Below are 7,006 nucleotides of genomic sequence, written 5' to 3' on the forward strand. Positions count from 1 at the left end.
CACTATTTATCAATCTGTAATAAAAGACGTGAGGAAATTCTGTCTTTTTTAAACACAAAAATTTTTGAGGCGAAATACCCAAAAAGAAGTTTGTAAAAATCATCTGCTAATGGATGAAATACTTGCTACTCGTATTGGCGCGCTTTCAATCAGCTCAAATCTTTATTGTTCGTGCCGGGTTTCTAAAGAAAAAACTTCAGTGGATCCTACCAATATCATTAACAACTAAAGTCCATGAATTAATTTGATTCAAATCCAGATATCTATCAGCGCTTGCCAACTTAATTGAAGCATATTCTAAAGGAAAGGTATGGAGTATCTGGAAATTGTCATCTTCCGCATGAAAACGCCGTCAATGTGCATTTTCTCGGAAGTGGAGCGAACGCGTAAGACGTGGGCGGTTTTCCAAGAAGCGGAAAACGCAACTGTGGTTAAATTTTTCATTAATTTATTCCCTAATGGGTGAGGGTCATTAGTTATCTGATTATCTTGATTCGGGCGGATTATGCTGAAAAATTGCTGCCAGCATTTATATTGCTGCCGCAAACTTTTTTGGGTTCACTGACTTACATACCTTTTGAATATCTAAGGGACCAGTTTGATTTAGTTACAATATGTTTTGAAACTGTTTATTAAGTATTGATTGGTCGCCCACTCACAAAATTTGTTTATAATTTTTAAGTTAATAGATTTTAGATTTAACATCCTTACCGGTTAATTGTGCAACTAACCGAAATTTCCTAAACCTGAGCAAATTTTCCCAGGCAGCTCATTTATAGCAAAAAATCAATTTCCGTCCATATTAGTCGAGTTCTAATCATTGACCAAATGAACAATGATTAGCACGCTATGGATTTGGCAAGCTGACGCCAGCTAAAAGAGGTGTTGAAACCAATTACTGTGCAATAACTAAGTTCCACTTACGTTAATTATTAACGTTAATTAACACTAATGGCAACTTTGTTTTGGAGTATTTTGACTTCTAGATGGCAAACTTTAGAAGTGCGAAAGATTACAAATTAATTTCGAGAAAAAAAATGTTAAGCTTAATGGCAAACTGGCTATTGTTGACTAAGTTTAAGTTCAGCTCAAGTTTAGAAAAGCTCACGTTTTTGCATATTTTCAGCAAATAACTAGAATCATTAATATTTCTGCAGATTGTAGTGAAAGATTATATATATCAACTGTTCTGTAAAGATGAGCCAGGACTTTAAAGGCGGGTTTAGAAGGAAATTTTAAACAGAGTATTTTCTTTTTCTTCTTCTTTCAATATAACCACTGTTATTCATTATTACATTATTTATAGAGTGCTATTTCTTCTCGTAGTGTTTTTTCACCAAAGTTTAGCATTTTATTTGCTACTTGGACTGGCACTGGACTTTTTGGGCGATTTTTTATGGATGTTTAAATTTTCTTTTCCTGCTGTTTTTTAATTTATGTCGCAATTGTGTTGTTCCTCGTTCCACAGCGTTTGTTCCCGATTTTACTCTTTTGTACTATATAGGATTTCAAATGATTCTTTCCATTCCACTTTCGTAACTTTGTTGCTTTGTTTAGTATCTGTTATTTCTAGCTTGTTTCTTATAAGCATTTCCCATTTTTTGAAGTCGTACTTGTCTCCTTCCATGCCTTTCTAAAATCCTTCTTTTAGTTCCCGTATTTTGGGATTAGTTTTATTTGTGAAAATGTGTGTTTTGTTGCACTTGAACAACTGGCTGAATAATATTAGGTGTCTTCTTTTGTCCAGCTGATACGCACTTTTATCATTTTTGCATTCCCTTGGCAGCATTTGAAGCAAAAATTTCTTTTTGCTCATTGAATAGCTTTTTTAATAAAATGGTCTAAAAACTCGTTTTCAACTTTGTATGTTTTAACTACAAAACTGGTATTTTTATTTTGACAAATTGTTAATTTTTTGGTAAATTTTTGGAAAATCAAATACTTTCTCGAGGAAATTACTGTTCTGAACTCGCCCTATTAAATATTCGCACATCATCAATCACTCTGTATACTCTTTACCTGAAAACAATTCGTTTGATTCAAATACTCCCAGGAAGTTGTACATTCCCGTTTATACAAATTTCATTCAAGAATCGAATTTTTTACGTAGGTAAGTGTTCTTGGTTTACTTTACCAACAGTTTACCGGATACCTCTGAACCGACAGAGAGCAAATAAGGTACCAGGGCTCTTTAAGCTATTGATTTTAACTTGTCTTAGTATTTAATCAGCACATAATACGCGGGTATCGTAAAGTAGTCTACGGAGACAAAGTTAACAAAAGGCATCATCTTTAGTAACACTGGCGCTTAGATTATTGAAATAAGACGCTGTTCAATATTTGTTAATTGACAGGACCGGCACAACAGTCATTAAGATCTTTTTCAAAATACCGATTAACTTAATTACATCAAGAGGACATGTTTTCTTTGTTATGCTAGCTAAAACAATAATAATTTACTCATTTAAGCTAATAGGTAGGGACTGGTAGATAGGTACTACAACATCATAGTTTGGATCAAGCTATCACAACTATTTGCTCTAATTTTTCAATAATTTTTATTGATTTAACATCTTTGATCCCTCTAGTACTCTTATCCTTATATTGTTCGAAAACCATTACTTACTTAAGTGTTCAGTAGTAGCTTCGAAAAAGTCAATAAACAACATTTCACTAATATATTCCAAGAGCTCTATCTATCTCCATTTCAATTTACACGTGAAAGAATCTTCTAGTACTATTTTGAGAGTGTTAAAATTTTTACTGAAGTGACCCTGTCTCATTTCCCCGGCCAAAGCGCCAGACACAGAAGAAGAAACCTTAAGTAAAGAAAGGCCGAAGTTGAATTATGGGAAGATTCGTTCCCACAAAACTTATACTCTAGGAAAGCTAATTGGTACGGTACACTGACGGATTTGGTCGCTGCCGTTTCATCATCTGTCATATGCTCATCAAGTTCTTCGGAAAAGTCAATAGCAGATCATGAAGAGGACTTTTATTGGTTTCAACGCATCTATTTTTACGCATAAAATCACGAAGAGAAAAAATTATTCTTGGACAAATATCAAATTGCTTGTAGAATGCCAGTATGTCTTAGCTACCGAGCTACACTTGCCATAAGGTTTAAAGTAAATGTTAACTATTTTTGAATTTGAACGGTTAATTGAGCGGAAAATTCAGGCAAATTCGTTGTCATTCGATGAATATAATCCTGAATACATCTGATTTTTAAACTAGAACGGTTAAAAATTCTACGTATTTTCAAACTAAATTTAAGTATGTACTTAAAAATGAGTAAACGTTTCCTTTGATATAAAATGCGTGCATCCTCTAAAGATTTTGTAGAACAACAAACTAACTAATCTTGCCAGTCCTTGTCTAGTAGTCCTTACAAATAATGTTAACAGTTTTGGAAATATTCGGAAAACCTCGATAACAACATTTACATTCTAGCGCTATCGAATATACGTAATATTCCATTTAGGGGAAGATCAGAAAACACTCGAGGATATTATTTCAGCAGCTTGCATCAAATTTATTACTCAAAAATCGCAATGCCACGCCACTCTTGGCTCCATATGGCGTTATAAAATTGTTAATAAAGCCATACTATTTTAAGTACTTTGGCAAGCCCCTGCAATAATACCATCTTGAACAGTTTTAGCACCAAACTATCTAATTTATCGTGTAAGTTTCCATATAGTATGCCATTGATTGCTATAGCTGGATTCACACAAAGTGAGCTAGTAAATATTAAAAAGTTACTTCAGGGAATAATTGGCAAAATGTGGTTAACTAGTTCACTACATATTAAGACGCCGATGGAAACACTGATTGCAAATCCTCTAAATTTGGGTTGGTGACTCGAAGACCGCGGGAAAATTAGTGAATAGGAAAACGTCCATCTATTGATAAGTTCAGCTAGGTTTGCTAAAACTCTATCGTCCCATTGAGTGTTTGTTTTACCAAAACCGGAAAAAATGGGCAACGGTCGCCTACCGTGTGAATGGCAAACAAGAAGATTCATCCGATTAATTGGCTACTTGGTGCAATAGTATTATTTGTGAAAAGTAATAACATGCTGCGTGCATGACCTCGTGCTGGGACGATCTTCATTTTACGACCATGTGCTCGCGTATTAGATGTTTGCAAATACTTTATATCTTATGAACTGGCTCCGTCGATGAGAATTCAGGTTCCAAACTGCAAATTTTAGTAGAAAAATCAAAAAGTTCTTAGTTTTCCAGAGAAGAATTGCTGAAAGCTTCTCTGGTATTTCTTCGTAATCACTGTCTACAATTTGATGAACGTTCAGTAACTATGAGCAAGGTGCTTCATACTTCACTAAAATAGACTTTTTGCGAAAATTTCATGCCATTAATTTGTAATTACGGCCTCATTCAGGTATTTGATAAGCATATTCATCACTATGAAATGCTAAGGATAAAATTGGACGACTAAACGAAAGAAAATAGTACTAAACCGGATATATTATAATTAGCTTAGTGCCATGATTTCCCGATTATTAATAATAATTTAATTTACAACCGAAGATGTTTCCGTTTCGCTTAATGAATAGTATGGATTGTTTGTTCTTATTCTGGTGGAGGGACGAAGATGTTGCGGCTGATTTTGCCTGATTCTTAAGGAATTATTTTAGCTGCATTACTGTTGCCTGCTAAATAATAATCAAATAAATTTAGGTCTGGTACTTAAGCGTAAATGCTAAGTGACTGATTACTTTAAACAACATATTGTGCATTTGTTATCTTTAAAAACTAAGTATTTTTTACTTGACACTGAGGCAATTGAATACTCTTGCGGGTTTGATGTGAGTAAAACCAGTTTTAGTGATCTTTAAGCGAGTTGTGGACAATATTTTTTTCACAACTCCGCACGAAAAAACATGCTTAATACAATACTGCTAATAAAAAATACCAATCAATTAGAGGAAAACTAATCAATAATTCTTTTAATTAAACATCATTTTAATTTTGGCAATTCTCGGGGAAACGATAGTACCGAAGCTAAAGGGTTGTACAAAGTTTGAAGGCGCCAAAGACAAACAGAGCAAAATTTTATTGAACATTTAAATAAAATGTCAGTATAAAATATGAAATTGTACTAAATAACTCAAATAGCTAAAAAAATGTTTAACTTTATTTTTTGAAATAAATGCTGCTCTTCATTCTCGGTTGCTGGTAAAAATTGTTTGCTCAGAAAATTAATTTTGGAATTCCTAAAGCATAATCAAACAACCTTTTAATTTAATAACCCGAAAAGTTTTTCTGCCTCGCTAATTTTTATCAGAATATTCTCTCATAAAATCTGATTTGGCTTTTAAGTATAACTTTCACCTGCCTTAAAATTATGGCGCTTTATTATTGAATCGATTTCAAGTCAGCACATACTTGGAAAATATTGGTTTTTACACGATCTGAAAGTACGTACTTACTACAAAGAGAAGTTTATACAAAGATACTTTTGCATATGGCAATGCTTGAGTTTAATTCACTCATTCGTTAGTTTTTGCTTAAGAAGACTTTTGACAGGCAACTTTTCATTCAATTCATTGGATTATAATTTGTTAACATCATTTTGAGACTCGAAGAAAAGTTCGAAACTATTTGCGCCCATTAATTCTCAGTTTTATTAGCAATTCTTTTTCCAACGTACTTTTACACTTTAAACGCTTTCAAAATCGAGAAAACTGCAATTTTTTAGCCAACTATTCTCGGAACATGGCTTTTTAACAGCATGAAAACATCCTAACAATAAAATATTTTGCTAGCAAATGATGTACATAATATTAACATTACTTAATAATGATAATTCACTAATAACATGAAAAGTATTCTAATTTAATTTGAGTTCTATGAACTTGAACTGAATTTAAACAATTTAATCTGGAGATTACGCCCACAAAGGTAAACTGAGTTTTGCGTTCTTTTGGATCCCATCCAAGCAAATAACAAGAGCTCATTTTAATCAAATAATAATTTATTTGTTGATTTCTCAGATACTTGCAACAGTTTATTGTTTTGTCATATTGATAATAGCTTTGTTACAAAAAGTAGCAATTTTGTTTGAATCCACAAGTTTATTGTACAGCAAAACTGCGGCATTTTTTCAGCTTCATCACTGTTTCTTGGCAGGAATGACGCAACGCTACAATTTATGAATGAAATTTCGTTTTCCATCTCGTAAACTTGACAGTGACGATAATGGAAGAGTTATGGTGTGGTATCTGTTTTGCGTCAATTGTTCGTTCATATACGTAAAAAAATAACATTCGCCGTTTTAGAAAGTCCCGTATTTCAAGTACATCTCGTTCAGTTTAAACAAAATATCAAATTGCACTTGTCTGCGCTTGAAAAATTCTTGAAAGGTAAAGTTGCGTCTTGACGACTAAGCGTTAGGTTTCAATGAATTAGTTGGGATTAAAACGCATTTCTTTCGGTGTACACTGATAATATAAGCTATTATCCATATACCCATCCTTTTTGCAAAATGCGCACGTTCTCTCATGGATAGCCGGGAAATCGATACTACGAGGATTTATAATATCGTTGGAATTTTCCCCCAATGTCATCCATTCCGGGAAATTGAATTTGCGGTCTGGACATTCGCAAGGTGAATGGGGTATCACTAGTATTCACGTAATTACAAAATTGAGTTCCTGTGAGCCTAAATTGAGCATACACCATTACTGGCTGCTTTCATGGGTACGATTTATAGGATTCAAAGTATATTAGGACATTTTGTACCAATTTATTGTGCGGAAGTGGAATCTTTAACTTCATAGTTTTTTTCCATTGTACTTTTTACCTGTTCAAAATATTTCATTGGATTAAGCATCAGTTTCGTTTTCCTCTTTTTCTAATAGTTGCTTACTTCTTCATAGACGATGGGCAAGGAATCTTCGAATAATCTCTGTGATTAATAGTGGTCTGTTTGTAATATTATCACTGGATCTAATCGCCACTTTCCAAAGAGGAAGACAATA

Source organism: Dendroctonus ponderosae, unplaced genomic scaffold (assembly GCF_020466585.1).
Source record: "Dendroctonus ponderosae isolate FM_Combo_2020 unplaced genomic scaffold, Dpon_F_20191213v2 Dpon_F_20191213_7, whole genome shotgun sequence".
Taxonomy (NCBI): Eukaryota; Metazoa; Arthropoda; class Insecta; order Coleoptera; family Curculionidae; genus Dendroctonus; species Dendroctonus ponderosae.